Source organism: Festucalex cinctus, chromosome 13 (genome assembly GCF_051991245.1).
Source record: "Festucalex cinctus isolate MCC-2025b chromosome 13, RoL_Fcin_1.0, whole genome shotgun sequence".
Taxonomy (NCBI): domain Eukaryota; kingdom Metazoa; phylum Chordata; class Actinopteri; order Syngnathiformes; family Syngnathidae; genus Festucalex; species Festucalex cinctus.
In genome coordinates, this window is record NC_135423.1 from 28,435,371 (window position 1) to 28,459,099 (window position 23,729).

General features: G+C 44.5%; 1 protein-coding gene across 2 annotated transcripts in view; it reads right to left on the bottom strand.

Moving 5' to 3' along the window:
* The window catches only part of LOC144033721 (aldehyde dehydrogenase, dimeric NADP-preferring-like), a 134,787-nt gene extending 111,651 nt beyond the window's left edge, over positions 1-23,136 (bottom strand). For both annotated transcript variants that reach the window (XM_077542028.1, XM_077542029.1), the window contains exons 1-2: positions 22,990-23,136; positions 18,355-18,498 (exon numbers count right to left, since the gene is read on the bottom strand). The gene's annotated coding sequence lies outside the window, so the exon portion shown is untranslated. The remainder of the gene's footprint in view (positions 1-18,354; positions 18,499-22,989) is intronic.
* Between the last annotated feature and the right edge of the window lie 593 nt (positions 23,137-23,729).

Genomic DNA, 23,729 nt, shown 5'->3' on the forward strand with positions numbered 1-23,729 from the left:
ATCCATGGCTGGAGGTAGCTGTTAAAACCTGGTCAAATATCATTAAGAAATACAACATAATAAAATATTGTCGATTCTTGAGATGGATTGCCTATGATGAAGACTTTGCACCCAATAGAATGGATAATGGGTTTGAGAGGTGGGAAAGGGGCCCAAAGGCTATGATGAATCATGAATTTTTGAGTTTCCAAAAGTTGAAAGATTCACATCATCTGCAAAACCAAGATTTTTACAGATACCTGCAGTTACGTCATTATTTGGGACAAGAAATTAGAAATGTTAATTTAGAGTTTTCGTGGCCTAGTGTAATTAAACTTGTAATGGATGCGTATGGATCACATGTACAGAAAGTGATTTCAAAATTATATGGGATTCTAGAAGATTTAAAACGGAACAACACGGAATATGTTAAAGACAGATGGGAAAGGGAAGCTAACACGATAACCAGGAGATGGCGAAGTGATCTCGTGCCTCAAGTGGGGGATTGGACTGATGTAATGTTAGACATCGATAATATGGAAAAACTAACTGTGTCTCTTAGAATGGAAGTTGGGAAAGTCAAAACGATTTGGAATGGCTGGTTCATATACGTTAGGCAACTTGGTTCTGATTTTATTTAGGAATTTTGTAAAGTAAACACAAAACACCACCCGGGTTCAAAGCTACAATGTTTAATTTTTTATTTTATTTTTTTTCTTCTTCTTTTGATTTTTGTTCTTGTAAAGAGTGACAATGTGTCAATTGCAGATTGTAAAGGTGACTGTCATTGTGGAAAATGTTGATTGTAAAATTGGTGAAAATGGCAATAAAATAGAAATAAAATTTTAAAAAAAGGAAAAAAAATATTGTGATAAAGTCCTTTATTTTCTGTAATACAATTAAATAAGCAAAAATGTCATACATTCTGGATTCATTACAAATCAACTGAAATATTGCAAGCTTTTTATTATTTTAATATTGCTGATTATGGCTTACAGCTTAAGAAAACTAAAATATCCTATCTCAAAAAATAAAATAAAATAGAATATTTCCTCAGACCAAGTACAAAAAAATGTCATAATCAACATTAAAACAATACAAGGCTTGCAATATTTCAGTTGATTTGTAATGAATCCAGAATGTATGGCATTTTTGCTTATTGAATTGCATTGCAGAAAATAAAGGACTTTATCACAATATTCAAATTTTCTGAGACAGTCCTCTATCTATCTATCTATCTATCTATCTATCTATCTATCTATCTATCTATCTATCTATCTATCTATCTATCTATCTATCTAACTAATTGTTTTAAGTTAATTAGTTTACATGTAGTAAGGTAGCACTTTGAAAAAGATATTAATTAGTAGTTACAACTTATGAGTGTATGAGAGTATGTTATTAGGCAGATGAATGTAAATTGTGAAAGTTACAAGATTTTGATCATTTTAAATGAAACAAGATATTCAAACCTTTAATGGAGTAACAAAATAATTGTAAATTAATTTGACAATGAACTAATTGTTGAGTTTTCAAATAATCATTGCGCTACTACACCGAATCGAACCGAATCGGAATCCTACTGAATCGAACCAAACCGTTTCATTTTAAAATCGAATCGTCCTTGTATAGGGTCGCACCCCATGTATCGAGATGCGTATCGAATCGTCTTGATTGGAGAGATTTACACCCTTAATAGCCACGCTTGCCTGTTATCACATCGAAATCTGCTCCCGATAGACCACAAGATCACATGGGGTTCAAGCTGGAGAGTTGAGTTCACCCAATAACAACAGTGTATATACATTTTTTAGCTCAAAACGTGATGCCCGGCCCCTGGGGGACTTCCTGTTGGGTTTAGCACATGGCACCCAGAGACTATTTTGTACATCGTGGGCTGTTACATGTCTTTCGTAAATTTTCGTAGCTCAAGCTGCTTTGTACAACTGGGAATTCTTCATTAAGAAGGATTTTTTTTTTTTTCTGCAAACAGTGCATGCCACGGCAACAGCTTGCGACGAAATAAAAAGCTTTCAATAACTTTTCATCTTCAACATCTTAAGACGAATCACACCAAATTTGAAGATGATCGGATAAACACTGTAGGAGGAGTTCGTTAAAATAAGACCCCTATGAAATGGCAACACGTTCCAAAGTAAATCAAAATGGCGGACTTCCTGTTAGGTTTAGCATATGGTTCAAAAAGAATTTTTTGTACATTGAGGGCTGTTACATATGTCTTAAAATTTTGGTCACTCTAGGTGAAACGTACAGCCGGGAATGCTTCATTAAGTAAGAATTTTGGAACGCAAAATTTGATGCCCCGCCTCTGGCGGACTTCCTGTTAGGTTTAGCATATGGCACCAACAGACATTTTTTAGGTCGTAGTCTGTTACATATGTGTACCAATGTTCGTAGCTCTAGATTAAACGTACAACCGGCAATTCTTTGTTAAGTAAGAATTTTGAAGCTCTAAATTTTATGCCCCGCCCCTGTCATATAGTATGTCAAAAACTTTAGATTTTTTTACCATGATGTTGTCCCAGATGTTGAGATGGCACAGCCAAGGTTTGAAGTCAATCGGGTTAACCGTGTAGGAGAAGGGGGAAAAAGTATGGCCCTTGTAAATGTGCAAAAATGGGCCAAAATTTGACATTTAAATACTCATACCTCACTTCCTGTCTATTTTAGGATACACATATCAGAGTTTTTTGTTCATCTGGATGTGCTACAGGTGCCACACAATTTTCGTAGCTGTAGGACAATCGTAACGGGACAGATATCCGTTAAACCTATCTAGGGGGCGCCATTTTTCTATTATCATGTATGGCAACTTTAAAATATCGAATTTTTCGCCAGGCCCGATGTGTGTGTGTGTGTAAAGTTTGGTGTGTTTTCGTTCATGTTTAGTGTCTCAAAAATGCATTTTTTGCGGAGAAGAATAATAACAGAGAAAAAGAAGAAGAAGAATTCCTTCAGGAACAATAGGGACCTCGCAGCGGTCGCTGCTCGTGCCCTAAAAAGTCGAAATAATACCATTCGGCACGAAAGTGAACAGAACAGTCATCCTGTAGCGAGTAGTGACGGGAGTCGGAGGCGGAGTGTTGAAGCCCGGAGCCAAAGACTGGCGTTTTATTGACATCAGCTTCTCTGTGTTTAACAGCAACTCTTCACTCTGCTCGAGGCTCACAGGCTAACTAACATTTCTTCCTTTCATCCTTTCATCCTAACCAACTCCTCCCACCCGGAACTCCCCCTTCGTCCCAACGTTCTGTGAGTGAATTATGTTCCCATCACTACACAAGTCCCCCCAGAATTCACCCATAAACAAACTCCGGATGACAGGGCGGCAAAACAGCCCGACCCCTGCGGGTAAAGTACCCAGGGAGTGTGGGCGGGAGGGGCACAGCAGAAACATCAGAACAGTCTCGCGCACCAACTGGCGGGGATGCAGGAATAACTGGAAGGCACCCCGCACGGTCCACCAGGCGCAGCCCAGGGGGGCGGCCGCAGCGGGGGGCGCGGGGCAAGTCCAAGGGTCCAGCCAGGTCAACATGAGCCGGCTTAAGCCTGTCAACAGAAACAGTTTCGGAACGGCCCCCAACATCCACGACCATAGTCTTGGCACCATGCTGCAGGACCCTAAATGGCCCGTCGTAGGAGGGACGCAAGGGACCACGGTGTGCATCGTGTCGGATGAAAACAAACTCGGCCGACTGCAGGTTGGAGGGTACCCGGGCCACAGGGGTGCCATGCTGCGACGTGGGAATGGGCTGGAACGCACCAGCAGCATCCACTGGCGGGCAAGGCCTGGGTGCGGGCCAAGACGTCGAGGCGTCCGGAATGAAATCTCCTGGCACTCTTAGCACCTGTCCAAAGACCAACTCAGCCGACGAACACTGCAGGTCCTCCTTAGGTGCAGTACGAAGGCCCAGCATGATCCAGGGTAGCTTGTCGACCCAATTACCGTCAGAAAGTCCAGCGCGCAAAGCGGCCTTCATCGAACGATGGAACCGTTCGCACAGCCCGTTAGCCTGAGGGTGATAAGCGGAGGTGCGGTGTCGCTTGACCCCGAGGCTTTCAGCAACAGACTTCCAAACCTCCGACGTGAACCTGTTGCCCCTGTTGCGCGAGAGGTCCGCCGGCGGTCCAAACCGAGCGACCCAGGTCCCGATAAACGCCCGGGCCACGTCACTGGTCAATATGGAGGTGAGGGGAACGGCCTCCGGCCAGCGGGTCATCCTGTCCACCATCGTCAGGAGGTAGGTGAAGCCTTGGGAAGGAGGAAAAGGACCTACGATGTCGACGTTGACATGGTCAAACTTCCTCGCAGGGACAATAAACGTCTCGAAAGGCGCCTTGGTGTGACGTGGGCTTTGGCTCGATGAAAAGCCACGCATGAATCGACCCAGGCTCGTACATCTTTCTTCAACCCAGACCAGACCTACTTCTGAGCCAGTAACCTCACCGATGCCCAGCTGTACCGTGTTGACGGCTGCCCTGGACAGACAATCCGCGACCATGTTGTCCTTGCCAGCAATATGTCGGATGTCCGTGGTGTATTCAGATATGAACGATAGCTGGCGCTGTTGCCGCGCGGACCACAGCTCGGACAACTTCGACATGGAGAAGGTGAGGGGCTTGTGATCGACAAAGACTGTTAACTCACGGCCCTCCAGGATGAAGCGGAAGTGGCGGATCGCCAGCCAGACAGCATGGAGCTCCCTGTCGAACGTGCTGTACTTGCGCTCTCGAGTGACTAACCGGCGGCTGAAAAAGGCGAGCGGCTGCCACACACCTTCAATGCGCTGCTCCAAAACGGCCCCGACAGCAAAATCGGATGCGTCAGTAGTGAGGGCGACCGGGGTATCCGGGCGTGGTTGGGCCAACCAGGCCGCTCGGGACAGCGCGGCTTTTGTCTCTTCAAAAGCCTTGACTCTCACATCTGTCCAGTCGACCGCACGGTTAGGAGCCACACCCTTAAGTGCGTCGTAAAGCGGGTGCATCACATGGGCAGTGTGGCGGATGAACCTGTGGTAAAAAGTCACCATCCCGAGGAACTCACGGAGACCATGGGCCGTCCGGGGTCGAGGAAAAGCGGCAACAGCTTCCACTTTTGCCGGGAGCGGGGTGGCGCTATCCTCGTTGATGAGGTGGCCGAGGAATTGGATGGAGGGCGCACCAAAGACACATTTAGCTTGGTTAATAATCAGTCCAGACTGGCTGAGCTTGGAAAAAGCTGCCGGAGGTGTGAAAGGTGTTCTCCGATGGAGGAGCTGGCCACTAGGATGTCATCCAAGTAGACGAAGACGAACGGCATGTCCCGGTGAACAGACTCCATGAGAAGCTGAAAAGACTGGGCCGCGTTTTTAAGGCCGAATGGCATCCTGAGAAACTCGGACAGTCCGAAAGGTGTTATCACAGCAGTCTTAGGCACATCGGCGGGGTGTACCGGAACTTGGAGATAGCCCCTTACCAAGTCCACCTTGGAAAACAGCTTCGCACCTGCCAGGGTGGCAGAGAAGTCTTGTATGTGCGGGACCGGATAGCGATCGTGCGTCGTGACATCATTGAGGCGGCGATAGAGGATGGCACAAGCCTGCCATGAGGCTCAGCCAGGGAAGACTAGGAAAACAAAAGCAAAAAAGAGGCAAGAAAAGTTTGCCGGCTCACCAAAAAATAGAAATGAGTTGCCAAAGCCACTTAGCCCGGTGGAGTTTAACATTCCCGCAGACATTGGTGCACATCAAAACCAAGATCCAACTCTTGAGAATTGGTTCAAGATGTCAAGAGAGGGAGAGAGGAAATCTTTGGGCAATATTGCATACAATGTTAAGAATGGTATTTTGGATCAGACTAAAGACAAAGTAGAGGCTCTTGCGTTGCCTTGTCAGTTTAGACAGCGAGTAATGGAACTGGGGCACTCCATTCCCTGGGCGGGTCACATGGGGTTTCAGAGAACGATGCGCCGAATTTGTAGTCGTTTTGTTTGGCCTGGCATGTACACAGATATTTCCAAATTTTGCAGGTCATGTGAACAGTGTCAATTAACACCTGGGAAAAGGGTTGCTCAGGCCCAGTTGTAACCGTTGCCTATTATTGGTACCCCATTTGAAAGGATTGGTATGGACATAGTTGGTCCATTGGAGAAAAGTTCCAGTGGAAATCGTTTCATTTTGGTTATTTGCTATTACGCTACGAGATACCCGGGAGCTTTTCCGCTGCGATCAATTAAAGCGAAACGAATTGCAAATTATCTATTGCAACTATTCTCCAGAGTGGGTGTTGCGAAAGAGATTCTGACAGATTGTGGTACCAATTTTATGTCAAAATTGTTAAAGCAAGTCTGTCAACTGTTGGGGGTTAAGGGGATTAGGACAACACCTTATCACCCCCAAACGGACGGGCTGGTAGAGCGCTACAATCAGACATTGAAGCATATGCTGCGCAAGTTTGTTTCCAGCACTGGCGCCTCTGGACCTCTTAAGGGACTATTGGGAGCAGACAGAGAGTGAGGGGGACAGCGTCATAGCCTATGTCATCAAAATGAGGGAGCGGCTTGAGGCTATGGCATCACTGGCTCAGGAGAACCTGCAGGAGGCGCAGCAGCATCTGAAGGCCTGGTTTGACCAAAAAGCGAGAGAGAGAGTCTTCAGCCCAGGCCAAAAGGTACTGTTGCTGTTACCAACTAGCGATAATAAGCTGCTGGCTAAATGGCACGGACCATATGAAGTGACTAAGCGGGTTGGGATAGTGAATTATGAACTTTGTTTACCGGACAGGAAAAAGAAATATCAAGTTTTTCACGTTAACCTGCTTAAACTGTTTCATGTTCGTCAGGAGCCTGCACAACAGCTGTTGGTCCGGGCAGTGCAGGACGAAGAAGTGACAAAAATTTTTCCCTGTGGGTACAGAGGAAACTGTTGCGTTGGACCTCTCGCACCTCACGCCCCCTCAGCAGGAAGCCATTCAGACACTGCTTGATCCAGTTCTGATTAAGGAGACTCCAGGCTTCACTTCATTGGTTCAGCACAAAATACGGCTAAAGAAGTATGCTCCAGTTCGCCAAAGGAGCTACAGAATACCAGAGCGGCTGGTGCCGGTGCTGAAGCAGGAGATTAAAGTCATGCTTGAACTGGGCGTTATTGAGGTGTCTAACAGTGAGTGGTGTAGTCCCATTGTACTGGTACCTAAGAAGGATGGCTCTTTGCGATTCTGCATTGATTTCAGGTACCTGAATGCCATGTCCAACGTCGACCCCTATCCAATGCCAAGGGTGGACGACCTTTTGGAGAGAGTGGGAAGAGCCTCCTATATCACCACCCTAGACCTCAATAAAGGTTACTGGCAGCTGGCATTGGCTCCGGAAGCAAAGGAGCTCACGGCGTTCAGAACACCATTTGGTATGTACCAGTTTAAAGTGATGCCGTTTGGTCTACAGGGGGCACCAGCAACCTTTCAATGCCTGATGGATCACATACTACGGGAGGTGTCCGACTTTCCTGCTGCCTACTTGGATGATGTGGTGGTGTATAGCAGCTCCTGGGAACAACATCTACATCACCCGGAGAGGGTACTGCACAAGATCAGAGCGGCGGGCCTGACTATCAATCCCCGGAAGTGCTCGGTGGCCCAACAAGAAGTGCAGTAACTGGGATTCACAGTCGGCTTTGGGAGGATCAAGCCACAGATTGGAAAGATGGAGGCCATTGGCTCTTTTGCTGTTCCCACCACCAAAAGGCAGGTGAGAGGATTTCTTGGACTTGTTGGCTGGTATAGGAAATTTGTGCCGAATTTTTCCGAAAGAACTGCCATTCTAACGACTTTGACAAAGAAAGCAGCTCCGAATAAAGTGCATTGGACTGAGGAGTGTGGCCGAGCGTTCCAGGATTTGAAAGCGCCCATCTGTACAGGGCTGGTCCTTCACAGCCCTGACTTTAGTCGGCCCTTCATTCTCCAGACGGATGCCTCACAAAGTGGGCTGGGGGCTGTCTTGCTCCAGGAGAAGGATGGAGAGAGGAGACCAGTCGTTTTTCTCAGTCGGAGGATGCTGGATCGGGAGACGAGGTACTCAACAGTGGAAAAAGAATGTTTGGCTGTGTAATGGGCTGTTGACTCTCTCAGATACTGTCTGCTTGTACGTCACTTTGTGCTGGAGACAGATCATCGCGCCCTTCAATGACTATATAGGATATATATATATCAAATTATTTTTATTAATTTTAACCATTTATGCACCAACCATACAAACAATAACAAAATACAGACAAAATCCTCTCATACCCACCCAAAAAACATAAGAAGAATAAGTAACCACACGACAACAAAATAAAGAAAAATAATACAATCGCACAAACCAACGATGACAGCCATGCAGGATGGGCGGAGCGCTGCTCCATCTCAACCCACCCCATGCCACCTCCCTCATATGATGATGTCATCCAAAATATCAATTTATGAATGTTTGCCGCCCAATAGTATTGAATGAAATTTGGGAGTGCCAGACCTCCCTCCTCCCTCTGTCTTTCCAAAAAAGCCTTTCTAATACGCGGGGTAGATCTATTCCAAACGAAGGTGGAAATTGATTTGTCCAGCTCCTTAAAGAAAGACTTAGGAATAAATACGGGATTTGTCTGAAACAGGAACAGGAATCTGGGCATAATCGTCATTTTAACTGAGTTGACTCTGCCAGCCAGCGACAATGGCAGCGATGACCAATGTGTCAAGTCCAATTTAGCCTTCTCTAGTGCCGGTTTAAAATTTACCTTGAACAAGTCCCCATACATGCATGTCATAGTTAATCCCAAATATGTAAAAGAATCCATTGCCACATTCCAAGAATAACCCTCAAATGAGATCTGACGAGCTAGGTCGTTAACTGGGAATAGCGAACTTTTGGAGAGATTAATTTTATAACCGGAAAATTTACCAAAATTTGAGATAATCCGTAGTGCTCTTGGGATGGAAACCAAGGGGTCAGACAAGTACAAGATTAAGTCATCCGCGTAAAGTGACAGTTTGTGTGTCAGGCTCCCCCTCGCTATGCCTGTGAGGCCCGTGTCACTCCTCAGAGCAACTGCCAATGGTTCGATAGCAAGGTCGAATAACAGGGGGCTCAATCCACAACCCTGTCTGGTACCTCGCCCTATACTGAAGTAGCTGGAGATCATCTTATTGGTACGAACTGAAGCTAGTGGTGACGCATACAGAACCTTAATCCAAGCTTGAAAAGTGGGTCCAAAGCCGAACTTCTCTAGGGTCAGGAAGAGATAGTCGTATTCAACCCGGTCGAACGCTTTTTGGGCATCAAGAGACAGTACGACCTCAGCAGCGGAAGGCGCTCCGGGGGGGTAAATAATGTTAAACAGCCTACGAACATTACCAAAAAGATGTCGCCCCGTGATGAAGCCCGTTTGGTCCGGGTGCACCACTGTGTGTATGATTGACTCCAACCTGCTGGACAGAACCTTAGTCAAAATTTTATAATCGCAGCAGAGTAAACTTATTGGCCGATATGATTCGCACTTTAAGGGGTCCTTACCTTTTTTGAGAAGAACAGAGATTATTGCTTGAGACATTGTAGGTGGTAATGACCCTCGTTTTAAAGCCTCAGCATATACACTTTGCAGAATGGGAAGAAGCTTAGGGGAAAATGTTTTAAAGAACCCGGCCGGAAAACCATCAGGTCCTGGGGCACGCCCACTCTTCATTTTTTTAATAGCCGAATCAATTTCAGCCGAAGAGATGTCCAGTTCAAGCCTGGACCTATCTTGTTCACTGAGGGTCGGCAACTCTATAGTGTGGAAAAAGTCCGCCATCAACGCCTCATCCCGTGCTTCAGAAGTATAAAGTTTCTCGTAAAATTCTTTAAATTGAGTGTTTATGCGTTTTTGGTCCGTAACTATTCCTTCCCACTGGCATATCAATCTCAGCAATAAATCCAGTCTCGGCAGACTGTCTTAACTGGTGACAGAGAAGTTTACTGGCGCGTTCACCGTGTTCATAGAACTCATGATGCGATTTAAGAAAGCATCTTTCAGCGACCCCCGAAGACAAGATGTCGAACTCTGTCTGCAAAGTGACTCTTTCCTTATATAAGTCAGCCGATGGTGATACTGAATGCCTGCGGTCGACATCCCCTAATAGAGATGTCAGTTCGTTTAAACGTGCAGACTGTTTTTTTATGCTGGCTAGCACTATAGGCGATTATCTGACCCCTTAGGTATGCTTTCATCGCTTCCCAGAAGGTACAGCGGCTTAAATCCGGGTGATCGTTCGTTTCTATAAAAAAGTCAATTTGGGAATTAATAAAGTCGACAAAGCCTTGATCAGATAATAGGCGCAAATCCAACCGCCAAAGTCGTTGTGGGAATTCGGTATTTTGGAAACGCAGCGACATTGTAACTGGACCGTGATCCGAAATACCTATGCTCTCACAACTGCTGCATTTCAAAAAAGGAAGGAGCTTCTTATCCAGCAGAAAATAATCAATCCTACTGTAAGACTGATGAGCGGCTGAGAAGAAACTAAATTGTTTAGATAGTGGATGCAAATACCTCCATGCGTCTGTCACACCGTACGCCTGAAGAAAAGCCTGAATGGTCTCCGCTGATTTAGTTAGTGTGCCAGGAGTCGTCCTCGATCTGTCACGCTGAGGGCATAGAACTGTGTTCAGATCACCTCCCAAAATCAGACTATGGCTGTCTATATCTGGAAATCGGGAAAACAGATCACTAAAGAATTTAGAGTTATCCCAGTTAGGAGCGTAAACACAAACCAATATCACCGGCAGGTGGAACAAGTGCCCTTGCACAATCATGTAACGGCCATCCCTGTCAGAGATCACTTTAGCTTGCACAAAGTGGACATCCCTATGGATGGCGATGGCAGCGCCGCGAAACTTAGTATTAAATGTGGAGTGAAAGATTTGCGTAAAGCCACCTCTCCTCAGCATATTATGATTCTTACCACAAAAAACACAAAAAGAGAAAAAGCAAAACAAGGAACAGGAATCTGGGCATAATCGTCATTTTAACTGAGTTGACTCTGCCAGCCAGCGACAATGGCAGCGATGACCAATGTGTCAAGTCCAATTTAGCCTTCTCTAGTGCCGGTTTAAAATTTACCTTGAACAAGTCCCCATACATGCATGTCATAGTTAATCCCAAATATGTAAAAGAATCCATTGCCACATTCCAAGAATAACCCTCAAATGAGATCTGACGAGCTAGGTCGTTAACTGGGAATAGCGAACTTTTGGAGAGATTAATTTTATAACCGGAAAATTTACCAAAATTTGAGATAATCCGTAGTGCTCTTGGGATGGAAACCAAGGGGTCAGACAAGTACAAGATTAAGTCATCCGCGTAAAGTGACAGTTTGTGTGTCAGGCTCCCCCTCGCTATGCCTGTGAGGCCCGTGTCACTCCTCAGAGCAACTGCCAATGGTTCGATAGCAAGGTCGAATAACAGGGGGCTCAATCCACAACCCTGTCTGGTACCTCGCCCTATACTGAAGTAGCTGGAGATCATCTTATTGGTACGAACTGAAGCTAGTGGTGACGCATACAGAACCTTAATCCAAGCTTGAAAAGTGGGTCCAAAGCCGAACTTCTCTAGGGTCAGGAAGAGATAGTCGTATTCAACCCGGTCGAACGCTTTTTGGGCATCAAGAGACAGTACGACCTCAGCAGCGGAAGGCGCTCCGGGGGGGTAAATAATGTTAAACAGCCTACGAACATTACCAAAAAGATGTCGCCCCGTGATGAAGCCCGTTTGGTCCGGGTGCACCACTGTGTGTATGATTGACTCCAACCTGCTGGACAGAACCTTAGTCAAAATTTTATAATCGCAGCAGAGTAAACTTATTGGCCGATATGATTCGCACTTTAAGGGGTCCTTACCTTTTTTGAGAAGAACAGAGATTATTGCTTGAGACATTGTAGGTGGTAATGACCCTCGTTTTAAAGCCTCAGCATATACACTTTGCAGAATGGGAAGAAGCTTAGGGGAAAATGTTTTAAAGAACCCGGCCGGAAAACCATCAGGTCCTGGGGCACGCCCACTCTTCATTTTTTTAATAGCCGAATCAATTTCAGCCGAAGAGATGTCCAGTTCAAGCCTGGACCTATCTTGTTCACTGAGGGTCGGCAACTCTATAGTGTGGAAAAAGTCCGCCATCAACGCCTCATCCCGTGCTTCAGAAGTATAAAGTTTCTCGTAAAATTCTTTAAATTGAGTGTTTATGCGTTTTTGGTCCGTAACTATTCCTTCCCACTGGCATATCAATCTCAGCAATAAATCCAGTCTCGGCAGACTGTCTTAACTGGTGACAGAGAAGTTTACTGGCGCGTTCACCGTGTTCATAGAACTCATGATGCGATTTAAGAAAGCATCTTTCAGCGACCCCCGAAGACAAGATGTCGAACTCTGTCTGCAAAGTGACTCTTTCCTTATATAAGTCAGCCGATGGTGATACTGAATGCCTGCGGTCGACATCCCCTAATAGAGATGTCAGTTCGTTTAAACGTGCAGACTGTTTTTTTATGCTGGCTAGCACTATAGGCGATTATCTGACCCCTTAGGTATGCTTTCATCGCTTCCCAGAAGGTACAGCGGCTTAAATCCGGGTGATCGTTCGTTTCTATAAAAAAGTCAATTTGGGAATTAATAAAGTCGACAAAGCCTTGATCAGATAATAGGCGCAAATCCAACCGCCAAAGTCGTTGTGGGAATTCGGTATTTTGGAAACGCAGCGACATTGTAACTGGACCGTGATCCGAAATACCTATGCTCTCACAACTGCTGCATTTCAAAAAAGGAAGGAGCTTCTTATCCAGCAGAAAATAATCAATCCTACTGTAAGACTGATGAGCGGCTGAGAAGAAACTAAATTGTTTAGATAGTGGATGCAAATACCTCCATGCGTCTGTCACACCGTACGCCTGAAGAAAAGCCTGAATGGTCTCCGCTGATTTAGTTAGTGTGCCAGGAGTCGTCCTCGATCTGTCACGCTGAGGGCATAGAACTGTGTTCAGATCACCTCCCAAAATCAGACTATGGCTGTCTATATCTGGAAATCGGGAAAACAGATCACTAAAGAATTTAGAGTTATCCCAGTTAGGAGCGTAAACACAAACCAATATCACCGGCAGGTGGAACAAGTGCCCTTGCACAATCATGTAACGGCCATCCCTGTCAGAGATCACTTTAGCTTGCACAAAGTGGACATCCCTATGGATGGCGATGGCAGCGCCGCGAAACTTAGTATTAAATGTGGAGTGAAAGATTTGCGTAAAGCCACCTCTCCTCAGCATATTATGATTCTTACCACAAAAAACACAAAAAGAGAAAAAGCAAAACAATAAACACCAAAAACACTCTAACACCCCTCCCCAAATGAGGGACTGCAAAAAATCCCTTTCGACCTTCCTCAGATAACAAAAACATATTCAAAGCTTACCTAGTGAGGCCGAGCTACACTAGAACCGTGTAATGTCTACTACCAAAGTATTAACCAGTATAACCAAAAATGAACCTATTACATATAAAGATATAACACCCTTCCAAACCAAAAACAAAAACATACTCTTAGTAGAAGCAAATTTAGGATAACACAACCCCCCCCCAAAAAAAACCCAGTATTTTTACATTGAGACCAACCTATATGTAAATATAAATATATATAATGTAAATAAAATATTTCTGATCAAAATTAGGCCCGAACTCAATAAGAAATAAAAACTTAGGTAATCGAAAAGACATCAGCTCTGTCATATACAGTAAACAGTTCTCTCCAACTAAGGGCGCCCCTGGTTTACCTTCGAATGTTATTAATGTCTGCTTACAGCCTCCTTGGGGCGATCCAGGTGAAGAAGCAAAAACAATGTACATGGCCTTTTGCATAACTGTAAATAAGACAAATACATAAAATAGATAGGAGGTACTAAATAAAATAGAAATAGAGAAAGAAAAAGAACATAATAATAATAATAATAATAATAATAATAATAAATAAATAAATAAGTAAAAACTCCCTTAGCTGTGACACCCACTCCCAAAGATGACGTAAGATTGGTCTTAAAGCGAACCCGATGGGCAGCAATGAAAGAAAAAAAGAACAAATCTGCACAGCATTGTGAGCCTTCAATCATAGCCAGTTACCGCACAGTGGATATACCTATACGCCAGCGGCTTCTACCAGGAGATAAAGTGAAAAGTGAAGGACACGGGAAAGAAAAGGAGAAAGAGGCTAAGGGAGAAAGAGAGAGGAGGTGAGAGAGAGAGAGAGAGAGAGAGAGAGAGAGAGAGAGAGAGAGAGAGAGAAAGAAAGAAAAAACAAACAAACTTGAGTCCCAAGTGCCCGTCCGCTAAGCCTGAGTCCGACCCGTTCCAAATCCGCACCAAGACATCGTCCTACATCGGATGCCAATCGCCTGTTGTGGGGCCTCTCCGATGCTACTTGGATTTCAGATTGTTCCGTATGTAGTCCCTGGCTTCCACGGGATCCTTAAAGCTTGTGCGTTTACCATCCGACGTCGTAATCCTCAACTCCGCAGGATACCACAAGCCGAAACGAATCCCCACACAAGACCGAAGCAACCCATGAACTTCGTTGAATTTGGCCCGTTGTTTGGCCACTGCGAGCGTGAAATCCTGTTGCACTCAAATGGAGTCACCATCACCGGTGGTTGCCGTCATGCCATCTCTCGCTTTCTTCAAGATTGTCTCTCTTTCCTGAAAGTAATGAAATCTGACCACGAAAGCTCTCGGTGGCCCGTCATCACTCCTCTTGCGCAAGGTGCGGTGGGCGATATCCAAGGTGGGCGGCTTCGGGAGGGCATATGCATCTTGATGACATTGAAACGAATTCGGTAAGTCGCTTCCCATCCTCTCTCCCCTCTTTGATACCAGTTATGCGCAGATTGAAACGGCGCGATCGAGCCTCCATGTCTTCGGTTAGGGCTTTTTGGGCGGCCAGTTCTTTTTGTACTCCGGTCAACTCACGCTCCATGGCGGCGGCGATAATGTCCGACTGGCCGCTAGCGGTAGATTCCAGCATCGCAAACCGTGTCTCCAGGGCTTCAATCTTAGCGGTAGCGTCATCGAATACTTGTTTAATTTCCGCCCTCAGGCTGTCAACTTGTGAGCGAAATTCAGCAGACTGGGTCTCCGCCTTGTCCAACAATTCCGTCCTCAAGCTAGCGATAGCTTGGAGGATAGCATTCTGACCGTCCATTGGTGTAGCATTAGCATCTGAGCTAGCCTTGGTCTGGCGGGTGTTCATCGTTGATTGAGATTTAATAACGAAGGTAGAGCTGAAGAACGATCATAAAGTTATCACTGGGTGTTCCCCAACCATCCAAAGATATATAACTGGTGGAAAAATTGCAAAAATCACGGTTCCAGCCGGGAGCTCTGCCGAAACGTGCCCTCACATGGCACCGCCCTGCCGGAACTCATGGCTATATAGGATGAAGGACTCAAACAATCGTATCACTGGATGGTATCTTTCCCTGCAACCATATGACTTCACAGTTCAATACCATCCTGGGAAGTCAAATGTGGTGGCGGACTTTCTCTCTCGGGGCAAAGAGGACGGCTTCGCCGTGGAGAGGGAGGGGGTAGTGCAACGAACACAATGTCCGTTACATAGTTTGCATGTAGCACTTTAATGTTCACACAGCACTTTGCACAGGTCACTTAAGAGAATGCTAATTTGCACAAGAGACTCATGGCAAATATTTGATAGGTATTTATTGTACTGGTCATGTTGGCATCCATTTTTATTGTAGGTTTTTAAATGGGTTATTCTGTCAGGGTGGTGAGTGATGTTTATTGTATGTTTTACTTACACTCTTTTGTGTTTGGGGGTTATACTTTTGTATTGAAGGGTTTAGTTTAGTCTAACGAGCTAATGATTTACAGCCTGTGGAGTTTATTGGTTTGTCCAATTGCTGTGTCTCTATTTAAGTCATTTGTAACACCTGTGTGGGAGAGACTGCTGCTGGAGAAGCTATGCTCCTGGTCAAATCTGTCAATGCGCCATTTTTCCTACCTGCTGTAATTCTTTTTGAAGTTTTTACAATTTTGGAAAAAAATAAAAAGAAAGAGAAGTGCCACCTGGAGCCCTCTGCCTCCATTTGTTTGTACTCACTAACCGCCGCCCGTGCCTGTCCTGATCACACCATGATAAACAGCAGCCGGCACTTTGCGCCCACACTCACAGCTGCAACTGAGTGGAGGCGTTGCCGTTTTCTGACGCAACAAAGGAGCAAGGGGTGTGGCACCTCTTCGCCTTAGTTCCAAAATGTGCTTGAAAACAGCATAAGCCAGGGGCTGATCGGCCATCCAAAATCGGCCAGGAAAAAACAGTCAACTTCCTCCACCAGAGCACGTGGCTCGGAAATGGTAGTGTTCGCTAGCGCTGTCTGGACATAAGGAGGCATGTGGCGCAGAAACAGTTCAATAAACAAAAAGCTCGGCTCCTCCGCGCCAAGCAGGTTCAGCATTTTTTCCATTAGTTCGGACGGCTTACTGTCCCCCAGGCCCTGGATGGCGAAAAGGCGGCGAGCCCGTTCCGGCCGTGACAGCTCGAAGTTCTTTACGCTTTGAGCCCCGCGTACATATCCCGTGCCGGGGGAGAGGTGATAAAACTCACGGCTCTGGCCACCGTGGAAGTCCCGAGCCCGGACATGACGTGGTAGTAACGCGTGGAATCGTTCGTAATTCCCCGGATGGCAAACTGAGCTTCAGCTTGTACAAACCACGTCGCCGCGGCCGACTCCCAAAACTCCGGTAACTTAAGACCAGCGGAGTTCGCCATGTCGCTCAATTCGATCAAATTATCAGCCTCGGACACGTCAACGAGGCGGATGTCGGGGTCACCAATGTAGCGAGCAGTGACGGGAGTCGGAGGCGGAGTGTTGAAGCCCGGAGCCAAAGGCTGGCGTTTTATTGGCATCAGCTTCTCAGTGTTTCACAGCAACTCTTCACTCTGCTTGAGGCTCACAGGCTAACTAACATTTCTTCCTTTCCTCCTTTCATCCAAACCAACTCCTCCCACCCGGAACTCCCTCTTCGTCCCTAGTTCCGTGGGTGAATTATGTTCCCATCACTACAATCCTACCTTGGAGCAGAATCTATGTTGTGTATCGGCGAATTAGAATCCAAACTGGGTTACCCTAACCCAGTGCTTCTCAATTATTTTCTGTCATCCCCCCACCCACCACCACCCCGAGTAGGAAGAAAAAATCCCCCCCGCAACTATAAATAGTATGATTGGTCTATAAAATTGTTATAAGCACACCTCTGCATAACACTGTATCCGTATTAATGTATAAGAGAATAGAATAGCTTTATTAACTTGGTAACTTTATTAACTGTAGCAGAAAAGATTTCAAGTGCATCTTCAAACATAAAATTAACATTTTTTGACTGATCATGTCAAACCATATGATATGGAAAAATAAAATTACATAAAATCAATAAATAATAATGCATTCAAACTGATCACCAACATTAACTCAGGAGCACAATATTAAAAAAAACAAAAAACAAAAAAAACTTTAACCTGCAAAACAAAAATATATAAAATAATTTGTGTTGATTATTATTTAATTTTTTTGCTGTGTGCAAAGCGCGCATGCTCAGTGCAAACAAAACCACTACACCACCGAGTGAATGCTCCCTGCGCACACTCTTCCAATAATGAGAGTGCCACTGCCCCCTAATGTAGTGGAGGTGCAATTGCAGTTTATTCTAGGACAGTAAAAAACATCAAAATAAAAAAATAAAAAAGCATGTTCCCCGAGGTCAAACGCGCCCCCCTGGGGGGGCCCGCCCCACTATTTGAGAAGCAGTGCTCTCACCCAAACATATATATATTTGGGATTCCTGAATTAGAATGGCTAATATCAATTGCCGGTTGGTGCACGAAATGAATGTTATAATTTTGAAAATGTAAAGATGTAATTTCAATGATGTTTAGAATTCTGTTTGAAATTTGTATTTCCTCCTTAGAATAATACATACCATATCAACATGGACAGCAATTTATTGAAATAACAATAATACTGTATACATTTTCTAAATACAAACTTGAGGTTAATATATTGACTTGGCACGTAGGCACGCATTCGATTGTCTCATCTGACCCCTTTGCAAATTAATTATCTACCCCTGGTGTACTCTGTATATAGTTGGCATGACAATTAAAATGAGTTGTTTGATGTAACATATACTCTTGTCTAAATATTTGGCACAAAATTTTCTTCATAATGTTGAGCATATTATGGCTGAACTGTCATGTCAGATTAAAATAAAAATGCAATTTTAATATAAATTATTCCAACATTATTAGTCAAGTTAAACTTACCTTAATGTCAGTCAAATCTTTTGTCTTTCCATGGACTGTCGAAAGGGTTACGGTGGAAGAGATCTTATCAGAAAAAAGATCAGCTTTCCAATGGGCTGCAGCTTTGTTGAGCAACAGACTGAGGCTTGTTTACGGTCCGTCCCTCTGTTCAAGATACACCCCAAGTCAAAGGAACTCTATTCAGAGGACAACCTATTCCTTTCCATATACAGTAGAACTCTGTATGGGCTGAGTCATGTCAAAAGAAATGTCAACATTCCATATAACTTAATATGTCAAATATATTTTATGTATCTCCCATAATTAGAAGGTAATCTAATTATTTTCAATGACAATATTTATAGGGTGAAAATTTATTTTTAACTGATAAAAGCTCATTTCATTGCTACTTTCACTACTGATTTATTAATATGTTATTTAGGTTGTAAGTGTGAAACATAACGTCCCTTAGGCAGTAGAGGAGTATGAACAAGGAAGTATAAACTTAGTGACGTTTGCAACGTAACATGAACAGGGAGGTGAGAGAGAGAGAGAGAGAGAGAGAGAGAGAGAGAGAGAGAGAGAGAGAGAGAGAGAGAGAAAGAAAGAAAAAACAAACAAACTTGAGTCCCAAGTGCCCGTCCGCTAAGTCTGAGTCCGACCCGTTCCAAATCCGCACCAAGACATCGTCCTACATCGGATGCCAATCGCCTGTTGTGGGGCCTCTCCGATGCTACTTGGATTTCAGATTGTTCCGTATGTAGTCCCTGGCTTCCACGGGATCCTTAAAGCTTGTGCGTTTACCATCCGACGTCGTAATCCTCAACTCCGCAGGATACCACAAGCCGAAACGAATCCCCACACAAGACCGAAGCAACCCATGAACTTCGTTGAATTTGGCCCGTTGTTTGGCCACTGCGAGCGTGAAATCCTGTTGCACTCAAATGGAGTCACCATCACCGGTGGTTGCCGTCATGCCATCTCTCGCTTTCTTCAAGATTGTCTCTCTTTCCTGAAAGTAATGAAATCTGACCACGAAAGCTCTCGGTGGCCCGTCATCACTCCTCTTGCGCAAGGTGCGGTGGGCGATATCCAAGGTGGGCGGCTTCGGGAGGGCATATGCATCTTGATGACATTGAAACGAATTCGGTAAGTCGCTTCCCATCCTCTCTCCCCTCTTTGATACCAGTTATGCGCAGATTGAAACGGCGCGATCGAGCCTCCATGTCTTCGGTTAGGGCTTTTTGGGCGGCCAGTTCTTTTTGTACTCCGGTCAACTCACGCTCCATGGCGGCGGCGATAATGTCCGACTGGCCGCTAGCGGTAGATTCCAGCATCGCAAACCGTGTCTCCAGGGCTTCAATCTTAGCGGTAGCGTCATCGAATACTTGTTTAATTTCCGCCCTCAGGCTGTCAACTTGTGAGCGAAATTCAGCAGACTGGGTCTCCGCCTTGTCCAACAATTCCGTCCTCAAGCTAGCGATAGCTTGGAGGATAGCATTCTGACCGTCCATTGGTGTAGCATTAGCATCTGAGCTAGCCTTGGTCTGGCGGGTGTTCATCGTTGATTGAGATTTAATAACGAAGGTGGAGCTGAAGAACGATCATAAAGTTATCACTGGGTGTTCCCCAACCATCCAAAGATATATAACTGGTGGAAAAATTGCAAAAATCACGGTTCCAGCCGGGAGCTCTGCCGAAACGTGCCCTCACATGGCACCGCCCTGCCGGAACTCATGGCTATATAGGATGAATGACTCAAACAATCGTATCACTGGATGGTATCTTTCCCTGCAACCATATGACTTCACAGTTCAATACCATCCTGGGAAGTCAAATGTGGTGGCGGACTTTCTCTCTCGGAGCAAAGAGGACGGCTTCGCCGTGGAGAGGGAGGGGGTAGTGCAACGAACACAATGTCCGTTACATAGTTTGCATGTAGCACTTTAATGTTCACACAGCACTTTGCACAGGTCACTTAAGAGAATGCTAATTTGCACAAGAGACTCATGGCAAATATTTGATAGGTATTTATTGTACTGGTCATGTTGGCATCCATTTTTATTGTAGGTTTTTAAATGGGTTATTCTGTCAGGGTGGTGAGTGATGTTTATTGTATGTTTTACTTACACTCTTTTGTGTTTGGGGGTTATACTTTTGTATTGAAGGGTTTAGTTTAGTCTAACGAGCTAATGATTTACAGCCTGTGGAGTTTATTGGTTTGTCCAATTGCTGTGTCTCTATTTAAGTCATTTGTAACACCTGTGTGGGAGAGACTGCTGCTGGAGAAGCTATGCTCCTGGTCAAATCTGTCAATGCGCCATTTTTCCTACCTGCTGTAATTCTTTTTGAAGTTTTTACAATTTTGGAAAAAAATAAAAAGAAAGAGAAGTGCCACCTGGAGCCCTCTGCCTCCATTTGTTTGTACTCACTAACCGCCGCCCGTGCCTGTCCTGATCACACCATGATAAACAGCAGCCGGCACTTTGCGCCCACACTCACAGCTGCAACTGAGTGGAGGCGTTGCCGTTTTCTGACGCAACAAAGGAGCAAGGGGTGTGGCACCTCTTCGCCTTAGTTCCAAAATGTGCTTGAAAACAGCATAAGCCAGGGGCTGATCGGCCATCCAAAATCGGCCAGGAAAAAACAGTCAACTTCCTCCACCAGAGCACGTGGCTCGGAAATGGTAGTGTTCGCTAGCGCTGTCTGGACATAAGGAGGCATGTGGCGCAGAAACAGTTCAATAAACAAAAAGCTCGGCTCCTCCGCGCCAAGCAGGTTCAGCATTTTTTCCATTAGTTCGGACGGCTTACTGTCCCCCAGGCCCTGGATGGCGAAAAGGCGGCGAGCCCGTTCCGGCCGTGACAGCTCGAAGTTCTTTACGCTTTGAGCCCCGCGTACATATCCCGTGCCGGGGGAGAGGTGATAAAACTCACGGCTCTGGCCACCGTGGAGGTCCCGAGCCCGGACATGACGTGGTAGTAACGCGTGGAATCGTTCGTAATTCCCCGGATGGCAAACTGAGCTTCAGCTTGTACAAACCACGTCGCCGCGGCCGACTCCCAAAACTCCGGTAACTTAAGACCAGCGGAGTTCGCCATGTCGCTCAATTCGATCAAATTATCAGCCTCGGACACGTCAACGAGGCGGATGTCGGGGTCACCAATGTAGCGAGCAGTGACGGGAGTCGGAGGCGGAGTGTTGAAGCCCGGAGCCAAAGGCTGGCGTTTTATTGACATCAGCTTCTCAGTGTTTCACAGCAACTCTTCACTCTGCTTGAGGCTCACAGGCTAACTAACATTTCTTCCTTTCCTCCTTTCATCCAAACCAACTCCTCCCACCCGGAACTCCCTCTTCGTCCCAACGTTCCGTGGGTGAATTATGTTCCCATCACTACAATCCTACCTTGGAGCAGAATCTATGTTGTGTATCGGCGAATTAGAATCCAAACTGGGTTACCCTAACCCAGTGCTTCTCAATTATTTTCTGTCATCCCCCCACCCACCACCACCCCGAGTAAGAAGAAAAAATCCCCCCCGCAACTATAAATAGTATGATTGGTCTATAAAATTGTTATAAGCACACCTCTGCATAACACTGTATCCGTATTAATGTATAAGAGAATAGAATAGCTTTATTAACTTGGTAACTTTATTAACTGTAGCAGAAAAGATTTCAAGTGCATCTTCAAACATAGAATTAACATTTTTTGACTGACCATGTCAAACCATATGATATGGAAAAATAAAATTACATAAAATCAATAAATAATAATGCATTCAAACTGATCACCAACATTAACTCAGGAGCACAATATTAAAAAAACAAAACAAAAACAAAAAAAACTTTAACCTGCAAAACAAAAATATATAAAATAATTTGTGTTGATTATTATTTAATTTTTTTGCTGTGTGCAAAGCGCGCATGCTCAGTGCAAACAAAACCACACCACCACCGAGTGAATGCTCCCTGCGCACACTCTTCCAATAATGAGAGTGCCACTGCCCCCTAATGTAGTGGAGGTGCAATTGCAGTTTATTCTAGGACAGTAAAAAACATCAAAATAAAAAAATAAAAAAGCATGTTCCCCGAGGTCAAACGCGCCCCCCTGGGGGGGCCCGCCCCACTATTTGAGAAGCAGTGCTCTCACCCAAACATATATATATTTGGGATTCCTGAATTAGAATGGCTAATATCAATTGCCGGTTGGTGCACGAAATGAATGTTATCATTTTGAAAATGTAAAGATGTAATTTCAATGATGTTTAGAATTCTGTTTGAAATTTGTATTTCCTCCTTAGAATAATACATACCATATCAACATGGACAGCAATTTATTGAAATAACAATAATACTGTATACATTTTCTAAATACAAACTTGAGGTTAATATATTGACTTGGCACGTAGGCACGCATTCGATTGTCTCATCTGACCCCTTTGCAAATTAATTATCTACCCCTGGTGTACTCTGTATATAGTTGGCATGACAATTAAAATGAGTTGTTTGATGTAACATATACTCTTGTCTAAATATTTGGCACAAAATTTTCTTCATAATGTTGAGCATATTATGGCTGAACTGTCATGTCAGATTAAAATAAAAATGCAATTTTAATATAAATTATTCCAACATTATTAGTCAAGTTAAACTTACCTTAATGTCAGTCAAATCTTTTGTCTTTCCATGGACTGTCGAAAGGGTTACGGTGGAAGAGATCTTATCAGAAAAAAGATCAGCTTTCCAATGGGCTGCAGCTTTGTTGAGCAACAGACTGAGGCTTGTTTACGGTCCGTCCCTCTGTTCAAGATACACCCCAAGTCAAAGGAACTCTATTCAGAGGACAACCTATTCCTTTCCATATACAGTAGAACTCTGTATGGGCTGAGTCATGTCAAAAGAAATGTCAACATTCCATATAACTTAATATGTCAAATATATTTTATGTATCTCCCATAATTAGAAGGTAATCTAATTATTTTCAATGACAATATTTATAGGGTGAAAATTTATTTTTAACTGATAAAAGCTCATTTCATTGCTACTTTCACTACTGATTTATTAATATGTTATTTAGGTTGTAAGTGTGAAACATAACGTCCCTTAGGCAGTAGAGGAGTATGAACAAGGAAGTATAAACTTAGTGACGTTTGCAACGTAACATGCAAATGCTCTGGCTTTGTCTGTTGTACCGATGCTGACTCAGATGTGTCCATGATACTTAGTTCAGAGCACACATTTTATTTGAGTCAAGTACGTAAAATACAAAGTTGTTCTGATCATGAACCTTACAGCCATTAATCATTTATCATCACTTATCGAAATGAGGTCAATATACTTCAATCATTAATCAGCAGCCATTCATTTACAGATTTACAAAGGTATGTGCAAATGTC